Here is a 20,592-nt window from a genome sequence, read left to right as displayed (position 1 = left end):
ATTTTCCTCGAAGAATTTTCATCTCCAGAACCTCCAACTACCACGTATCACTCCAAAGTTGGTCTAATGGCAGACGTTATCTCCTGCTGCACAACTGGCCTCACTTCTGGCCTGCAGCTACCACAGCTATTGCTATTATTCAGTGATTCAGCAATTATTCCCTATGATTCAGTGAATGAAAAAAAAAAAAAAAAGGCAAACAAAAAGAAAAACACAAAGCCTTCCTCTATACCCGTTTCTGCTGTGAAAAAGCACTACTATGTAGGCAATATTAAGTTAACATTACAGAACTGAAAATAACAATGCAGCCAGAAGATACCTGCTATTTCTTTAAGTATGTTCATGGATTTACCACTGGGCTTTGCCTGTTCATACTAGGTGATGAGGGAAAATAGCATGGGAAGCAAGGCAATTCACGGGGCGCAGAAACGCTCAGACCTGGAGGTGATCTAGCCAAACCTAACAATGGCATCTAGAAACACAGACACAGGAACAAATAGCCAAATTCAGAAACACTGTGTGTGGATGCAGCCCCATTGACACCTCTTATCCAAACTGTGTTCAGACCACTTCCGAGCTTCCTACAAACAACACACATTGCTCTGTCTCCATCAGAGCTGCTGTGAAGTCTGCCCATGGGAAAAGAAACCTGCTGCATGCTTAAAGAGAATAATGCACAATAAGCAATATTTAATAGAAGGGATTTTGTAGGGCTTTTTTTCATTCCTTCTTTGTACAGAATTACACAGATTTAGATACCTTTGCATTTGTCTTAAATATAATTTCGCTAGAGACACTGCTCTGGGTGTCCCTGCTGGAGCAGGGAGGCAGGATCAGAAGACCTCCAGAGGTCCCTGACAACCTCAACCATTCTATGATTTCCCAGAAAATAAAGATGGGAGATCATCCTATATTCCGGGAGAGATGTGTCAACTACATGTCATACAGCTATTAAACTGAAAAACGGAAGTCAAAAAAAAATTCAGAGTGTGTTTCTAAGAGCTAAAAGCCTCATTTTACCATGCCTCTCTTGTGCAGGCATATCTTTCTTGTAATATTTCAATAAGAATTTTATTTTTTTTCAGGATTTTTTTTCTGTTCATTGTCCATGTGAGATTTGTGATTTTCTGTCAATGTAGCACTTCTCTGCATCCTGGAACAGCTATTTCAGCAACTTTCTTGAAATGAGGAGTACGTATAAATCAAGGTTTGTAAACAGTTACCAAATCCAGCTTACAGTCATGATGATGCTCTCTGTAAATTTAAAACTAAATAAATATATAAATGATATATTCAAAGCACTTGGTTTGTCTTGAAAAAGACAGAGATTGGGAAAGCAAACCAGGAAGGTTTTTTGTTTCTGTTTTTGTTCTTGTTCTTGTGTGTGTTTTGTGTTTTTTCCCAAAATGAAAGATTTTATTTTAGAAGCACACTTTCAAATGCCATCAAGCTTGAATCTAACTTACCCAATGACTTTCCAATTTCCTCAAACTAGCAGAATAGCCAATAAAAAACTTATCTCAAGAGAGAATAGGTATTATATTGGCATGAATTGGCAATTGGGTAATTTTGCTATAATTAATCAGAGCCAGGATGGAGTCTTCCCATATCTACTCAAACATCAACACACTTTCAGTGTGTTTTTTCTTTACAGCTTTATAACATGTATTTACTATTGCTTGTGGTTAACTTGCTCTGTGTATTTTGATCTTAACCCTGAACACACAAATGCTGGTGATTTTAATACCAAACCTATTGAAATCACAATAAACTTCACAGGAGGCTTTCAGTACAAGGAGTCCATAAATGAACAGCAGGGAGGAAAAATGGCCAATTTTGATAATCACATTTTTTAGAAAGGCCTTAAGAATCACAATATACTACTCAAAACGTTAGCTAAAGAGAAGATACACTACCCAGAGACAGTAACCACTACCAAATATCTGTAGTCCAACTGTGTAAGAGATGGAAAATGAGCTGATCAGAAATATACAATTTTTAGGTTTATCACATTTTACCAGTAAACCTCAAGCAAAATTGCTAACATTATCTCATGCCTCTCATTTTTCCTCTTCATTTGTTACTTAACATTTATGCATTTTTATAGCTAATTCTATCACTGCTCCTCAAAATCTCAGATTTGGACTCAACAACTATTCATTTGGAACTTTATAAGTTAAGTGATCCTCACATTCTGACTCCATGGTCAACACTGGGAATAATTAGCTAGTGCCAAAAAAGATGCAGAATATTAATCAAGAAGCCAGGCACAGTTTACCACCTCTGACAACACAGAATTCCTCATGAGACAGCCTCAACGAGTAATGAATTGCGCCTAGCTTCAGTTATGGCTTTGCCTGGGTATCCTTTCTGCCACCAATTTCTGTGTTTCCAGAGACTAAAAAAAGATGCAAGATTACTCAGCAGAGATGCCAGAAATACTGCACTACTAAGGAATTTCTTCATCTCTCAGTGGAACTTCTCCATTTTATAAAGAAACTAGTTTTTGCTGTAGGATACACATCAGTATTTTTCGAATCTCATCTTTAAAAAGAAAATAGGAATTTAGTCTTTTCAGTTAAGGTGTCTGTGTCACAAAAACCATCTACAGCACTTGAAAACCCCATCACAGAGGGAGCTGGATGGAGCAGGGAACAATACTATAATTTTACGGTACCTAATTAACACACAGATATTGTTCTCGGTGTTCTGAGGTTATCACTTCTGTGGTGGAGGCACAGACAATGGAAGAAATGTAAAACAAAACAGACTTCAAATTGTAGAATTAATAAACTACTCTTTTGTTTTGGATTTCTTCCCTTTACTAAGGGAAAACAATACACAACAAAAGAAATGCATATGATTGTCTCACACAGTATTAAACGATTGCTTCCTTTGGCTCTCTACTTATTGCGAAAAGCATAGCAGTCCGGTCTCATCCATTCAGGTGAATTAAGACACCGATCCTGAGTAAGTGAAAGGGAAATATGGAAATTCAAGCATTATGGATAGAAGAAACAAGTGACAAGTCTCAAATTCCTCAAAGGCAGATGCTACACTGCAGTCATCATCTTTAACAGCCTACCTGCCCCTGTCCTCCTCCTCCTGGCTGTGTGGAGGAGCAGGACCAGCTGCTTTACTACATCTGTAGCGTGAAGACGTGGCCCCACAACACCTGAATGTGACAGGAAAATCAGCCATCCTGATCAATTGGAATTGCCATATAAGCCTGGTGCAGCCCACACTGTGCATGTCAATCTGTGAAAAATAATAATTAAAAAAAAATAACTTGGAAGCCCTAAAAGGTGGTTGGTTGACCATAACTCTCCAGTGCAACAGTTTTCCAAAGGGATGACCGTGGTCCTTGAAGAACAGAACAGAGATTACAGTAAGATTATATTGCTACTTACTTGGTTAGACTGTGGTTGAAACACCAGACCGATGTTCTGTTTTCTCAGTGTAACCCAGGCGTCCAGAAACCAAGAATATTGAGGGGGAAAAAAAATCAATTAAAGGGCTAGAAGATATACTGTAACATTACAAGTTACAGTAGACCCTAATTGAAAAATTTACATGTAAATTGGATGTTCTTCCAAACAAGACACTCTAGTTTCAATGGGAATTAGTTTGGGATAACTCCACAGTCTAGAAAATATAACCAAATTATGACAAGAACTCCTTTACAACATCCAACTGAGGACATTTTCATGGCTAAATTACCCATCCTGGGCACAGCCTAATTTTGCACTGAGAATTGATAAGTGAAAAACAAAATAACACAGGACCTTCATTTCTAGCTTAAATTAGTTTTCTCTCAGCAGAAAAGTTACTTCTGTTTAAATATGAAATATGCAAACAAGTATTATGCAATTTTGGTTGTTTCTTTCATACTCAGCATCCCAGAGCACTGGCATCAATTCTCAAGGAGATTTAGTTAGCTGAAATGTGAGGAGATTATATGGCTCTCTGACTTTTTTCTTCCTATATTGAGACAAAATTAGTTTTTATCTGTAAGATTTTAAAAGTAAGATTTTTAACAAATTGTATTTAAGAATTTACAGAAATATTTGCCTCAAAAAAAAAGTTTCACATAATCAGACTGTTGAAGAACATTCAAGTAGAAGGCAATTTTAGCCTCTGCAATGGGAGAACACTCAATTTACAACAGTCTTAATATACTCGCATACACATGATGAGCCATGTGGAATAAATGTAAATCGACTTCCACACAATATTCAGTGAAAAAGAACCAGAACAGTGAAGTATGTCACTGAACGTGCACACAAAGTGCAAACTACTCAGAAAATGCTTCCGTGTGCAACTTACTTAATATCCTACCTTTATATGATTAACAGTTTTGCTTCGATATTACAAAAGAAAGTTGTAAATCTGATAGAACTCACTATGCAGCTGCTGTGGAAAAATACCAATGCAATCTTTATTTCTCCTCTCCTGGTATTTACTTGGAACATATTTCTGACAAGTTTAGTAGCTAGTCCTCCTCCTCAGATTTCTTACCAAGTCACTTAAACATTACGAACTGATATATTATTACACATACTGATGAGACTATTCAGAATTCAAATGCTGCTCTGTTCTCTAGAAAATTCACAGTACACAGATTGGGGTTTTATGATCCCCCAAGTCCAAATTTACAAAGCCCAATGATGCCACTAAGAAATAGACAAGCTTGCTGATGGTAGATTTTCACTTGATGAAACACAATTCCTTCCTCTTGCCGTTTGGATGACATGCACTATGCTGTGCATTTGTTCTTGCTGAAAAAAAAATAATTTCATGAAGTACACAGGGTTTGTCATACTAGTCTTATGGATTTCCTTGCAATCATATTTCGAGAGTATTATCTGTGCTAAAATAATAAAGTCAGAATTTATGGGGGGAAGAGGACTTGAAAAACCTTTCTAACAAACAGAAATATATTTATTTCAGCTGAAGGCCTTTAGTATTACTTAGATTTTCAGAATCAGACAGGTGTAATTTCATTTATTGAGTGTCTTCTCTATATTTTGCAGCAGGATAACATCAAGAATAAAATGAAACTGATTTATAATGTAATGCACATGGAAACAGAATGCATTTAGAAATCTGACTATGATTTCAGTCCAGGTAAATTCAGAAACATCAATATACACTAGTAAGAACAGACTGCTGTGGTACATGGTAATATTTGATGATAAAAATATACCACAGGGACTGTGTGGCTGACTTTTATGTGCATGTCCAGCTTTTAAAATCTGCAAGAAAACCCAGAATGAGAAAAACTCATTTGAGAGTATTTGATTCCTCATCTGTGTTGAAAATTACCTGAACAAACCATGGAAATATGGTCTAGCAGATATACAACTGGTGTTCACCTTTGGCAGTGCAGCTTTGGGCCACTACATTTACAGTAGGTCATTGAGGGCAATTAATGATATTCTACTGGACGACCTATTGTGGACAGAAAAAATACCCTTCCAACATAATTCTCATGAATAGTGAAATGTGAAAACTGAGCTCTTGCACGTGTTTTTTAGGAACTGCACTGAAGAGAACAGAAAGCATAAGATACAGGGAACAAAAGTTCTTTCCATACCACTTCCTTACTATCCCCCAGTACACTTATGTGTACTCTTACCGTTTAAGCCATTAAGCCTCTTACTGTCTTAGCCATTTAAGAAGCATTCAACCAAAACACAGGTTTGCCCTACAGGTGATGGGCTGATGTGCCCAGTAGGTAAGACTATGACTTAGACAAGTTGAATGTCCTCTGGTGATACATCTGCTGATTATCAGGGAATGCTGGTTTAGAATGAGCAACTAACTTTTGCATGGCTACAATTAAAAGTGATACATTCACCTACAGTATTTGGGAAGAAGGTCAGTTTGATCCAAAAGCTACACTAGGAAAGGACTCCCACGTGCAACTCATGGGAAGGGAAAGAGAGTCCAAGAGGAGGAATACAGAAGCAAATCAGATCACCAGAAGCAGTGGAGGAGTGACTGAGTGAAGATGTGAAGTTATGCTCTAACTTACTGCCATGCAAAATAATGTTTATTATAGCGTTTGGGACTAATATGGGGGAGCAGATGCAACTGTGGAGCCCTGTGGTGTTACTTATTTTCCATCCCTACCTTAGGCATGTCAGGATTGGAGCTGGAACATTGTGTCCTCCTTTTTCACCACCCCTGAATGTCTGGGAGCAGCTGCAATGACACTGGGCACTGATTGCAGGGCTCCAGTGGATGCCAACTCACAGCAAGCTGGAAGGACTGAGCAGAAACTGGCAGTACCCAGAGCTGGGACTGGAGGACTGCATCTGAAAAAAGCTTATAGGAAAGGCCACTGTTACCCATTGCTGAGCTACAGGAAAGCTGATTTTCCACAAGGCTGGGAAATTAGACACTATAGGAAACAGACCTCTTGTAACATCACCTGAGAGCAGGATTCATCTCTTTAATCACCAGTTTAAGCCAGTCATCTGGACTCTTGCTGTATTTGATGGAAAGGGATAAATATCACCAGAGGTGATTCAGCCCACCAATTTTAGCTAATTACCTTAGGATGATATAAGCCATCCTCTGGAGGAGTCTCTTCTTTTCTATTGATTATTGAACAGGCCTGAGGTACTTGCCAGGGCCAGCTGTTAGATGATAATTAGGTTAGGTGAGACCAAACAATCACAGAAAACAAACTGGAGACTTGTCAAGTTTAGGAATTGGTCCCATAGCCTTTCCATAAATGTAGGAGGTATCAACAAAAATATCCCTCACAGAGATTTCTTCTCGCTGAAGTAACTTCCACATTTTCTTTTTCCTTGCAGAAAGCATATGTGATGTCATTGGAAAGACATGCCTACGTACTTCAAACGATACAGAAACCAAAATCAATGGGAGAGGAAACATAGAACATGTTTATGCATCAACCACATGACTCCATGATATCTCTGAAACACATCTGTGGGGCCTTCCACATTGCTGTGCCTGTTCTCATGACACATTTGAGCTACATACATATGCAAAGAGTCTCCAAACCTTAACCCAGCAGCATTTCTAAAGCTTCATGTAGCACTGAAGTTATGGTAGAAGCTTTTTGTTGTTGAGAGAGGGGTCTTCTGGGGGAGAAGGGTAGACTCCTCTACTTAATGTAACTATAAACACAAGTAAATAGTAGAAACATATAAGTCCATAAACTTAATACTATGAAACAAATAAATGCAATTTAATTTCTAAAACTCAACTCTATCCCACCTATGCTTACATTCATACACGTGTGCACGTACTTGCATGCTCTCTGTATAGGTCCTGCAGCAGTTCTGACCCGAGGAATTCCGTCCCAGAGCTGTCACTAGAAGGACAGAAAGCTGGTCTTGAGACCACCTCATCTAGGTCCCTGCCTGAAGACACTCCATCCCCTCTGCTGTCTCTAATCAGCCCACACATGTGCGTTACTATCCCCATCGTTTGAATTTCCCTAAAGCCAAGCCCTCCTGTTGCAATTTCAATCCACCACTTCCTCTCCTGTCTGCAGGGAATATACAGAATAGTTTGTTATCTATGCTCTGCAGCACTGCTTCACTTACTGTCTCCCCTCTATCCGCTCTCCTTTGCGGGGGCAGGTGCCTAGCCACGGAATTTCCATCTGTTCATTAGTATAAGAGCAATATGCTTTTATACAGATCTCGGGTAGATAATGTCCTAAATAATTTTAAAAGAACAGATAAATTCATTTAAACAGCTAAATTCAGAACAGATAAATTTATTCTAGCGTTGGTTAAACCTGTTTTGTCTGTGTAGTTGATGTACAGTCTGTAAATAAAGCCCTGTTTAATGCTTTTACATTGCTTCATCTTCTAATCCAAATTTTAATTAATTATATTCTTCTCTCTTGCTCTGCCACACAGCAGCAACAACTTGCAGTGAAGTTGATGGCACTTTGAGACAGACATTTTTACATTCAGATTAAAGCCATCTCAGCTACAGACAATGGCCCAAACAAGTGAATTACATGTCAGACTTATCACTCAACAGCAATGGGGTCTTCCTATATTCTCCAGTCACAACTTGCATTAGAATTATGGATATGTCTGTCTGTATGTGTGTTGGGCTTGTTTAATAAACCTGTGATTTTCTGCTACCAAAGCTAGCTTGTGCAGTGACTTATTCTAAAGTGTCATTCAGAAATATCACTTGGAGCCATTAAAAGCAATCCATTCGCTCTCTCATGCCTCTTCACTTTGTAATCAAACGTAATCACTTATTGTTCTTGGTGAGACAGCTGTGCCCTGAAATTCTCACCTCTACCTGCGTCTGTAAACCCATCTTTCACATGCCTATATCTACTATATGAGCAATGTGAAATGCTTTTAAAATTTTGTTAGACCCTGTTATGAACATAGGGGCATGACACTCGGGAAGCAATAAATAAATAAAAATTGCAAGCAGATTTATTACACAAGAGACAATAGAAAGAAAAGCAATGAAAACCCCACAACAAAGCAGCAGTTCATTTATCAAAGATCTATTCATCCAAATACGGCACCACTCCAGCAAGACACACTAGTTTGAGCAGAACTTTAAATATGTGACTTGTCAAACAGAAGTCAACAGCTTAAGTGATCTGCTGGACAGGGAACTAAATAAAACAGATGTATTATTTCATTTAAAAACAGATTTGTTCCATAAGGCCTTCCTGTGAAATATTCTACAGCACTTGAGGCCTCAGAAATCAGCGCTGATTTTCCTATCAGAGAAAACCTAGTGAGAAAATATAAAGAGAAATGAGAGGGATCATCGAAATGATTCATGAGTTATGCAGTGATTTCAGTTATTTATAAACTAATTCACTATTTTTCTGGAACCACTTTGTCCAAAGTATTTCCTCACTGCAAGCCACCCGACTGGTATGAACATAATGAAAAATAATTTCAGCCTACATCACTGCTAAACTGTCAGAAGTCATGCCTGAGAACAGAAAGCACCATCGCTTCATCAGCAAACTTGCTGCCATACCTAAATGATATCCTTCTTTAATTTTCTACCCTGTTTCCGCAGAGCATGTACTGCTTATTCCTCTATGCAGAGCGGCGCCGACAATGGGCTGACAGCGCTCACCCTCTGAAAACTCCATTAAAAAAGCATTAAGATGGTGATACAGAACAACAAAAGCAATGGAGAGCTCTGCTCCTGGAGACAAGTACCATATGCCCTCTCATACTTTTCCCAACACTACACATTATGTGATCGGGTTGCTTAATTATGCTGAGGTGTTGAAAATGTACATGTGTAAGGATAGACTGGAAAGTCCTGAGGTTAAAATATATTCATGTATTTGTTATTAATACATGTTGGATGCATGAATAAAGCAGGATATCCTGCGATCTATTTAAAATAAAAAAGCTTGGTTTTTTTATATGTTTTTTTAGGATATATTTATTTACTTGTATAGTGAAACAATGCTTTACCCTGTTATTTCACCGAGGAATAGGATTTTTTGCTATTTTCCCTTTCCTCTCTTCTTCCCTGCCTTCCCTGTGTCCATTTGTCTAACTAGGTCACATATACAAAAAAGTCTACAACTGCCAGCAGAGGCTTTAGTGATGTTGAGAGGAACTTTAGCTGACACTGACTCCTCAGATGCTGACTGACCTCTTTGAAGAGCTGCATCACTCTGGAAAATGCAAACACCACAGCCGTTAGCAACCTACATCTCTCATAAAAATTCTGCCTTCTTGTGGCCTGCTCACTGAGGCCAGCTGCTTCAGTCTGTGTTTACAACAAGCTTCTGAGAACAACTCATCAGAAGTTTGGGCTCTAATGGTCACAGTCTGAATACTCCTCCTGCTAGCACAATAGATAACAAAGCTGGAAAAACAGGTATTGTAAATAAATGCTGTGATAAAGACAGCCCTCACTTTGGCCTGAGATGGTTTTAATCTACTTTTTCATCCTAAGAAATCTCTGAAGATGTCAGAAGCAAAATGTCAGGGCTACTTATTTGCTTCTTTGCCTGCTCTGTGCAAGGATTGCTCAATTCCAAATGAAACAAATGTGCCAGAGCTGATTTAGTGAATTAGCAATGGATGGGGCTCAAAAGCCTCACTGAAATGCATTGCCACTGCCCTCCGTGAGCTTGCAGCAGGTCATTATAAAACCTGAGCTCCATAGACAGCTAAAGAGAGGTCCTCAAGTCTCAACAAAGAGCCCAGGAGGAAAAGCCACAAACCGAAACTGTGCTATTAAAGCAATCAGCCTCACCATGTCAAGGTCCTACTTAAACAGACTTGACCTACCACACCTTTTCATGTGGCAGAATCAGAGGCTAGGACTGGCGCTGTCTAACTGCCTACATTTTGTCCTAGTAAATGGATTTAAAATATGCCCTAACTATATAAAATAATAAAACGGGAACATTTTAAAAATATATGCTGTGTGGATTGATTTGTACTTGTCACATTAAATGATGTAAATTACAGACCTATAGTTTTGTAAGAGAAAAACTCCAACAACTCTCAGAGTACCTTTCATCTATAATATCGAAGTGCTCCAAGAAAGCTGGCAAGTGGCTCTGCAAAGGGAAATGCGGCGTAGAGGCACGGATCTGCAGAGACCATGTGGGTGCCCCAGCTCAGCACAGGGCTGTAGCAATCCCCACCCCAAGCACAGCGCCAGGCGAGGACGGCCACGACGACTCAAAGTTCTTCAGAGCAGGCCAGTGTCATCAGGGAGAGGAGCCGGCTCATTCAGAGAGCACCACGAGGAAAATCAGCGAGCATGAAAGCATGAACTGCAAGAAAAGAATGTAGAATCTTGGATTTATTTATTTATTTATTTTTAATTGTAAAATGATGTGAACCCTCCGTGATAGCAGTTTTTGATTATGCAAAAGGTTGCTGTCAAGGAGAAGGAACAAAACTATTCTTCACAGGATAGGACAAGAAGGGTTAAACTGCAGCAAGGGAAATTCAGTTTAGACATTAGGGAAATCTTTCTAGCTGTCAAGATAGTTCAGCATCGAAATCAATTGCCAAGGGAGAGTGGAATCTCAATCACAGGAGGGCTTAAGAACAGGCTTGCTAATTAACTGTCAGGCATGGTTTAGATATAATTGCTCCAGCTGGGGGGGGGGGCTGAACTACCTGACCTCCTAAGGCTCCATCTAGCTCTATCTGCATTGATCAGAAGACCTCCAGAGCCTCAGAATAATCTATGTACCTCATAAATTATATAAAGAGGGAATATATATATATATATATATAAAAGCAAGTCTAAAAGCTAATTACTGATGCTATGTCTGTACTATGTTGCTGCTGTCTTAATAATTTTAGAATTAAATCTATAATGTTACCTCTAATAATAACATATAATCAAAAATTTTAATGTATACCAGTATGGATATTTTAGTCTGATTTTAATGTGCAGCACAGACTTCTATTTTATTACATTTGTTTTTGGTATTTAAACCTTTCATTGATGACAGACTGTGATCACATTTTTGTAGAGACCCTAGCAGGACCTGAGGCCTGTATATGTGTAATATACATGTATGTATATGTAACAGCAGGAATACACAGGGAACAGAGATAATGAAAGACAGTTCTTTCTAATCCTCCATTCTGTTAATCACATATTAAAACCACCTAGCAATATTGCAGTATCACTGAGAGATTAGTCCCGACCCAAGCACTCCTGAAGAGCTTCAGCTTTGTTTCCAAGTGGCAGATGGAAACAAATATTCTTGCAGGACACCTCTCCCAGCATTACACTACTCTACAGAAATGAAAAATTAAAATTCATGCAACTGAGACTAATTTGACAAGACCCCTTTCCCTACCCTATCTGTAATTAGCATTGCTGTCATGATGCAGCAGTCCATCGTTCTTTTTTACTTACAGAAAACTGGTCAAACTCTTATTCCTTTCAGTCTGCATAGCTAAATGGCTAAGAGGCAAAAAGAAATTGGATCCTTTACTTTAGGAATCCCCATTCTCCTTGTTAATTGGAACTGCAGAGGAAAAAACAATGTAATGAAAAGTAATAAAACTAGCTTTGAAAATCTGATTAAAATATGAAGGCAAAAAAAAAAAGTTATATCTTTCTTCGAGAACCCCCCAAATATTGCAAAGGATACACAGGTGGTACCTTAATTTGAGAAAGGCCAAGTGTGATCGTGGCAGAGAGATGCACTGCAGCATTTTCACAGTGGTACTTGGTGGGCTGCTGGACCCCACGCCTGCAGGCGCACACATGCAGACTTATTTCCCTGGTGGCAGCCAGTTTTGTTGACTGTCCCCACGGGAGAAGCTTCTGGTCAGCATCACTGTTTAGTCAGGGGAGCCAGACCTCCCCAGGAGGTTATCCAGAGATCCAGGGCAAGTATTTGCTAAGCTGCTAATTGCTTTTTTGAAATCATCCTCTGGCAGTGCCTCTTCCCTTACATTAGGCAGGCTCCACAGACAATGCAGACCCATAATTTAGAGATTCTCTGGGCAGAAAGACATCCTTGCTTCATAACTTAGTTTAGCCTAAGGGTATCAAGAAGTTTGGCAAATCTCGCTCGCCTCGAAATACATGCATTTTGCAATACCACTGCTTCTTTGCAGTCACCTTTTTAATTTCTCACATTATATGCTATATTGGGTATTGGAAATTCATATTTGTGTTTACACTTTCCATTTAGCCCTTTAATATTGCAGTCATAGTGCTGGCTCCATTTTTCTTTTTTCATTTTTTTAATTGGGAAATACTGATAGCAGAATAAATTAGTCATTTGAATCAAGTAATTTTTTTTTCTTTTTTTTGTTCTGCTCTCTAAAATAAAATCTTGCACAGAGTAATACATAGGCACATACACATCATAAAATATTGGGCCTAGATACTGAAACTTGTAGAAAAAAAATACTGACATTATTAACTGGAACAACTTATTATTCCAATAAAGAACAAGCCCAAGAATTCAAGAAAAAGGGAGAACTGAAATAAAATTTAGCGAAATCCCAAATCACCGTAATCTTTACTACACGCATTGCTAACCAGTGGCTGGCTCTCTTTTGTGTGCTCTTTTCCATGTGAGACTCTGGGTAGCAAAGCAGAATATTTGACAAGCTCTGGGTGCTGCTTTACTTTTTATTACACCACTCTGTTCTATATTTTTAATTTGTTAAAAACAATTCTATCCTTGCATTACAAGAGCAATTCTTCTGAAGGCTGCTGATCCCTTGGTGAATACCAAACGTGAAAGAGGCAATGCAACATTTGTCAGTGACGTCCCTACAGCCTGTCATTTACCTGAGAAAGCTTTTTGGTAAATATTTCAAAGAAAAATATTTCAATAGATGAAGACATCTTAAATGTGGACTTTTTATGCCACAAACAACACATTTTTAGTATAAAGTAAATATTTGTCATATGAATTAAATGCAATTCCCTCAAAGTTCCTTTTTTCCCCTTGTCTGTTTTAATAAAATTTATAACTCCTTAATAATCTCTACTATTTCACATAAAAGTTGTTGCAAAAATATCAGTATCAATCAAATACATAGCTAGTAGCTTCCATATCTGCATTTAGAAGTACAATAAGTGCCTGTTAAATATATGATTATTTTAGAACTGCTGCAGCATTACAAATGAGGAAGATAAGAAGCCATTTATTTAGAGTTGCAGGTTTCCAAGAACTCCACTGAAATGTTTCATATTGCACACCACTACCCCGTAACACATGATAAAAGGAACAAGAGTGTTTACCGCCTTCTTAATGAAGAAAAAAAATCTGGCCAGTTGTTCAACATAAGATAGACTTTATTAGATTGTCTGCTTCTGTAGTAAACAGATCAGTACTTTGTACACAGGTTATTTTATCTAAGGCTATGTTATATTATTCTCTGTGGGTGCTGTCCATGATAAATGTTTGTTTGCTTACAGGTGAGAGACCATAAAAAAAAAAAAGAGTAAGAGAAGGAGTTTTTAAGCTTCAAGTATATTTATCTGTGGGCTACAAAGGCAAGTCACTAGAAAACGCAAATTCCATACAGAAGAAATACAGGTTATATTGGTTCTTTAGGGACCAGGATGATGGATACAATGACCTGGGTTAAGTAACAATCATTGCCTTCATGAAGATGCTGAAACGAACTGCATCAGAATCTATCTGGACTTTTACTACTTCCCTTAGACATAGCTGGGTAAAACGGAGAAACAAAACACCCTCGGGAAAGGCCACTGCAGCAGCTTCCCTTTGCCACGAACCACCATAAGTACCCTCCTTACACCACAGCACATGCAGTCTTACACTGTATCACATTTACCCAAAGCTACTGAATAATTTCTAAAAGTTCTTAAATGCAGTGTTTTAGTTTTGCTAGCTACACAGAACATATTTGGTCTATGTTAATGAAAGGCACCCAGACAAATAAAATGGTATGTCTCTAAATGCTATAATTCATGACCTTTTAAACAATTGCCACAATTTAGATAATCCATCAATCCATTTGCTTTTCTGTGAAGGTACACTATTAAATTTACTAACATTAAATGTCTTTTACATAAGGTATATTAGAGAAAAACAAACTAAAATTATTGGGTGCGTTATTTTAACAGGTAATTTTCAGAGTCCAACATCTGACATGAGTATATTCAACCCTGAGGATTAAATAAAGAAAAAAGAATTGTAGAATCAGCAAAGGTTAAGTATCCCAAACTCACATCAGTTTCTTTATAAACCTAGAATTGAAAGCATATCTGGTAATGATTTAAAGAACTAGCAAGAGAGATATCTCCACCACAAACTGCCAAACTGCTGAGCTGATACCTATGAGATAGAAAGGAACATGAAGCCTCTTGTTCCACCACCCTTGTTTGACTAAATCCTATCCTTTTTATCCCAAAGGTCCCTTGCTCAAAAAAGCTTTTTTCTTTTTTTTTTTTTTTTTTGGTTTATTTATTTTCTTTAATTGATCAACTTTGACAACCATCAGGCTATGCTTCCCATCATCAACCTATGGCACTATGTCACCAAAAGGAATCCGAGTGTCCCCACTGCTGAGTGCCCCCCTATAAAACAGGCCTTGAGTAAGTCCACAGCTGTGCTTCCTATCGAGTTCTCAACAACCCTACCCAACTATGCTCTTTTTGCTCATACTCTCTGAATTGCTTTTTTTGGTCATTCTTTGCATTCCAAATTCCTGAGCTAATCTTGAGTTCCTCCTGGATTTGTCACCTTTGAAGCCTTGTCATATAGTTAGGGGCTATGTGCTGGCATGATTACCTGTGTTCTGTACTTAGCTCTACAAATATTTATCTCCCCTCTCTCACTGTGCCACCAAGCCTATTAGAGTTTCCTTCAAGAGGAAACACAAAGCTGTCTAGTTTGTTAATCTGGATTAAGCACTAAGTAAACACACACGGAAGAGCAGTACTTCACCAGTGGCTAAAATAACTCGCCCCACAGGAAGAAGAATGCAGAATGGGGCTGCAGAACATTCACTGCCTCTGACTTACCCCTCATCCACATCTGAAGTCAAAGGCTGAGGACTTATATCAAACAAAATTAGTGTTTTATGAAGCTTGCGATGAAGAAAATACCAAAATTAACAAAAATAACCTATCTATGCACTTGAGTTAGACATGATGAGACAGTCTTTGACCTAACTGCTTCAAAATAGTTCATAGACTACCAGTTGCTGTAGTTGCAAGATGTTTATTTAAAATACAGAACACGGATTAATTATATAAAATCAGCAGAGTTGAAAGAGGTATGTTATGAAGTTATCAAGGAGGCTGTTGTTGTGTTATAGAATCAAAACCAAAAAAGAGTTTTGATTCCATAAAGACAGTTTACTAAGTCCCTGCCTTCCTTCCTCATTCCAGTTCTTGATCTTCAGTTCACTGCACCCCAACTGTGCTGAGGCAGTTTTTACAATTTTATACACTATAAATCAGATAAAGAATAACTAAATTCATGGAAGCAGATGCCATATTATTGACAGGGAGTTGGTAACGGGGGGAAGTCTAAAGTGAAGACATTAGGGTAGCTATCTCAGAGTTGGTCAATACAAACCATTGCATCTCATGTTGTCTAACACCGTCAATCAGACAAGGTAAAAAGAAACTGTAGGTATCAGTCAAACCATGAACATCCCTGGGCTCCAAACCGTGAACCTTACTTAGTGAGATATGTAAAGAAAGCAACAAGTGGGCAGGATCTTAGATTGCTTGTTGTCTCTGCTCAACTCAAAATAATCTGCAGATTAAGTAAATTATCATTTTTAGCACATATTAACTGCATAATGGCTTCTCCATATAATGAAAACTCTGAAAAGTTTATAAATCAATATTTACTTCATTTACATACATCACATCTGTGGGCATATTAATACAAGTGAAACTGAAAGTTTATGACTGCAGATGGTTGTAAGAATGTTTTCTTTCTGTGACAGAAGAGAACAATAGTTTTGGTTTGTTCTAGATTTTTAAATTATTTTTATTTTTTGCCAAGATATTGATATGAATATTTATATTTTGTTAAGTCTCATTCTGAATGCTCCTCAAAGTTTAGGAAAGCAGGGCTGGTTGGGACTCTCTGGGCTATCAGTCACAGGATCCACTTGAAATCATTTAACAGACATTCAGTCCAGAACGGTTTGTAGGATGTGCCTTTAACCTACCTACAAAGGGTCAAAAATGCTCTGCAAATCATTGTGGGGAGACACACCCGAGGCCCACAAAAAGACCAAGAGCTAAAAAAGCTGTCGTGCTACAGAAAACCAGGAGATCAAAGGCATTGTCAGGTCCCAAGGCCCTGACATAAAGAGTTTTTCAGATGAAATTTCCAGATGCTCCAAGGAAACAAACCATTCCCCAGACTCCAGTGCAAGGGAAAACCCCAAGTGGTCCTTGCCAAAGATGATGTGAGAGAAACAGCATTGACTGTAAAAAGCAGTTATTGTGTGGAGACAGACCTATGGGGAATTTTGTACCAGCAAGGCTATTACACATTACAATATTGTTTCACATGTAGCTGAAATCAGAAATGCTCCAAAGTTACTGCTGACTACTGTCTGCAGCTGTGTAAAGTTACTAATTGCACTCCATTTCCCATGAAGCAGCAATCTACATCCTGCCAGTTAAAGAGAGGCTATCAAACCAGTTTCAAATTCACATCAATAAGATTTTTAAACAAGACCAGCTTTTTTAACATCACTTCTTATAGTTGAGCAAGCACATAAAAATCATCCTCTTTTCTAAACATTTCATGTGACATCTTCCCTACCTTCGCCAAAGAAGTTATTTTTTCCCTTCTCCTACTCTCGCATCAGCCTTCTACTTCTGCTTTGCTGCATCATCCACTCTCACTGTAACTGAGGAAATAGTATTTTTGTCACTGCTACTAATTGATTGCCATACGCTGCATTCATATTTAATTCCATAGCCCTATTATGACAAGTACCGCTCTCCAATTTTATACCAAGACCATTTGAAATCTTAGATCATTTAGTTTGGCAAATAACCCGTCAAATCTTTTGCATCGTGACCTGTGCGAGACTGTTGCAAAGGAACACAGCACTAGTGATGTTTGTTTCCCAGACCAGTTTGTTGCATCTCTCTGACCACCTTTGATTTCAGTGTGCACGACCAAACTGAAAAGTCCACATTCAAGCCCTTGCATTCAGTATGGATGTGCTCTTATTGCTCATCTATAGGGTTATTTCACAGCATTAGACACCAAACCACTTAACGCTAACTCCATAAACATCAGAATTACTTTAGTCAGGCTTTGAAAGCACTGATATAATGTGTTAACAATATCCACCCTACTTCTGGAAAACTGTAGGCTTTTTTTTATTATTTTCTTTTATTTTTTTTTATTTTTTGTTCTCAGCAACACACTTTCTATAAGCTGGATGTGCTCCACAATCACTACTCAACCATGGTGAGTTGAGCTTGGCTGGCAGGTCAGCTGTCAGCAGGACAGAGGGATAAAATAAGCTGTGGGTTGAGATAAAGACAAGGAAATCACTTACCAGTTACTGTCTCAGGCAAAACAGACTCGACATGACCAAAATTAATGTATGTCCAGTTAAAATAGAGCTGGATAGTGAGAAATAAGAGCAAATTATAAAATAATTACAAATTCTACATATATTACACATCTCTAGAAAGCATATAAAATATGAGATGTATAGGAAATATAAACAGAACACGCACAATTGAATGAAGCACTCAGTAACTCCTGTACAAGACTAAGATCATAGAATCAAGGAATGGTTTGGGTTGGAAGGGACCTCAAAGACCATGGGGTTCCAACCCCCTGTCATGGGCAGAGATGCCACCCACTAGAACAGCTTGCTCAGGGCCTCATCTAACCTGGTCCTGAACACCTCCAGGGATGGGGCATCCACAGCCTCTCTGGGCAGCCTGTTCCAGTGAATGTTGCTTCCATCCAAGTCCTGTGTAGTCACAGGATAATCAGAAAAGCCACAGAGCAGATATTCAAAGGTTACCTTACCATGGAGATCTCTTCAAAGACCTGCACGTAGGACCTTCTTGTTGTGTGCTTTGTGAGACCATGCCAGTAAAGCCTTAGTAATGTCCAGAAATCCCGCGGGGACACAAAGAGCCTGCTGTGGCAGGCAAACCAGTGCTTAGCTGGTGACAGTGACTTCTCTTCAGGTTAACTTAATTTCCCTCCTGTCCATCTGCTCTTGGGGCAGTTCCTCTTCACAGGAGAAAGCACCAAGCCACCAGCTGTGACAGGTGGGGAAAAAGGTCATACATTTGGGTGATATTGTCCCTTCCTGCTCACACTACTCTTTACATGCTTAAGAGCCACCATAGCTTTTAACTTGTAATTAACTGTCGCTGATTATGACAGTTACTGATTTCTCTCTTACATCAGAAGACGAATTTTAATCCCCAGATTTACCACCACTGTTAGCAGCCAATGCGCCCAGTTCTCTGTTCAGCCAACAACAGAGCTCTTGCTTTACTCCAAACGCGTTCAATCCTTGAAAATAAGCACACACACACGGCATAGAAAGGTTAGCTGCTTTCTGTGTTCCCAAGCAGCTTTTAAGTAGTGTCACTGGGCACTTGTTCTGTACCAGGGTGTATGTGACACAAGACCCTGTGATTTATTAATAACTAGCTGCTGCTTGCTTAACTTTTTTTTTCCCTAAATTGCATTACCAGTGATATAGCGTATGCAATAATTAAAGAATTACTTGTTCTAAGATGATTTTATGCTTAAATGAGCAGACATTATATATAACAGTGTTCTGTGTTTTGCTGATATGTGGACAAATAAATCTAGAAGAAAAAAAAATCTTAAAAAGAACGAGACATAATTAGTACCATCTGTATGGATCTTGTAGCCTCATAAAGGGTTTTATTGAAATAGAATAGTAATGAAATGTTATTCTAGGGGTTGATTTTTTGCAGACTGATTCAACTGGCCAATGACCCCAGTGAGTGTTGCTCCACAGACATCAGTAGAAACATTTTTGCTGTATTTTAAAATGTAAGAAATTATGATTTCAAGAACCTGCTAAAGTTTTTACTTGAAGTGAATGCCAGCTTTTCTATTGATTGCATAGAATGCCTTTAAAACAGAAATCAAATTTAAAGGGATTATAATACACGTTTCAGGGTTTGTTAAGAAAATTTCACAAACAGGATTAGTGATACAGACAGCTTGTATTCAGTTTTCTATTTTGTTAAATTAAATTAAATTGGTGCTTAGAATAAATTCTGGAAAGGTTTATATGTTTTCTAAACTGGTTCTTCCAGATGTATTTTATAAATACTTAAAGCCACTTGGTTTAAAAAAAACACTGTAAGAAAATCAGATTGGTGTTTATCATCTTTAAAAATAACTAACTTCCTCCAAAAGGAAAGATAGAAAGTGTCATGGAAAACTTTATTTCATAGCTAATGACACGGTACACGTCAAATTAGTTGCAGTCTAGGTAACCCTTCCTTTTCTTATATCCATTTCATTCTAAGCAATCATTCTGAAGTTACTACATTCCTAGATTATATAAACAGACAGAGAAATCTAAAAGCACATTTCTTTGTTCCTAACCAAATTAATCACAAAAAAAAAAAAAAAAACACAATGTGCCGTGATCTCCCAAAATATCACCCTGAGTTAAGTTCTAAATAAAAACTTCCTTATATATGCTTTTCACAAGTTATTCTATCTACCTTGCCTGTTCAGTTTGCAGCCATTTCTTAACCTCCCTGGCTATGATGCTAAGGAATAACTTTCCGTGCTGTATCACCGTGGTTATATTATAACTACAAATTAACCTGCCATATCAGGAAAGCCACATGTTCCAGTTCAGCAAAACTACCTTGTCTTTACTCTTACCTTTTAATCAACAAATAGGATGAGTTCAACCTTCAGTGCTAACAAAAAAACACCAATCCACAATGCAATTCACTTGTATCAAGCAATATTAAGTTTAAATTTTTCCTTTCTGCAAATCTACAACTCCTTGGCAGGGTCACTGAGTTGATTACTGCATTCAGTGCAACACATGTAACAGGTGGCAGTTTTATAGTTGCTTTTGCTTTCAGTAACCTTATTCCAATATT

The 20,592-nt window shown here is 38.2% G+C and overlaps 1 long non-coding RNA gene across 1 annotated transcript in view; it reads right to left on the bottom strand.

Moving 5' to 3' along the window:
- The window catches only part of LOC121073448, a 40,652-nt gene extending 22,557 nt beyond the window's left edge, over positions 1–18,095 (bottom strand). The window contains exons 1-3 of the long non-coding RNA XR_005821722.1: positions 18,018–18,095; positions 17,267–17,354; positions 10,521–10,786 (exon numbers count right to left, since the gene is read on the bottom strand). This is a non-coding gene — a long non-coding RNA (uncharacterized LOC121073448). The remainder of the gene's footprint in view (positions 1–10,520; positions 10,787–17,266; positions 17,355–18,017) is intronic.
- Between the last annotated feature and the right edge of the window lie 2,497 nt (positions 18,096–20,592).

Source organism: Cygnus olor, chromosome 7 (genome assembly GCF_009769625.2).
Source record: "Cygnus olor isolate bCygOlo1 chromosome 7, bCygOlo1.pri.v2, whole genome shotgun sequence".
In the NCBI taxonomy this organism is placed as follows: domain Eukaryota; kingdom Metazoa; phylum Chordata; class Aves; order Anseriformes; family Anatidae; genus Cygnus; species Cygnus olor.
The sequence above is the reverse complement of the archived record's forward strand: the minus strand, read 5'-3'. Positions and strand labels throughout refer to the sequence as shown.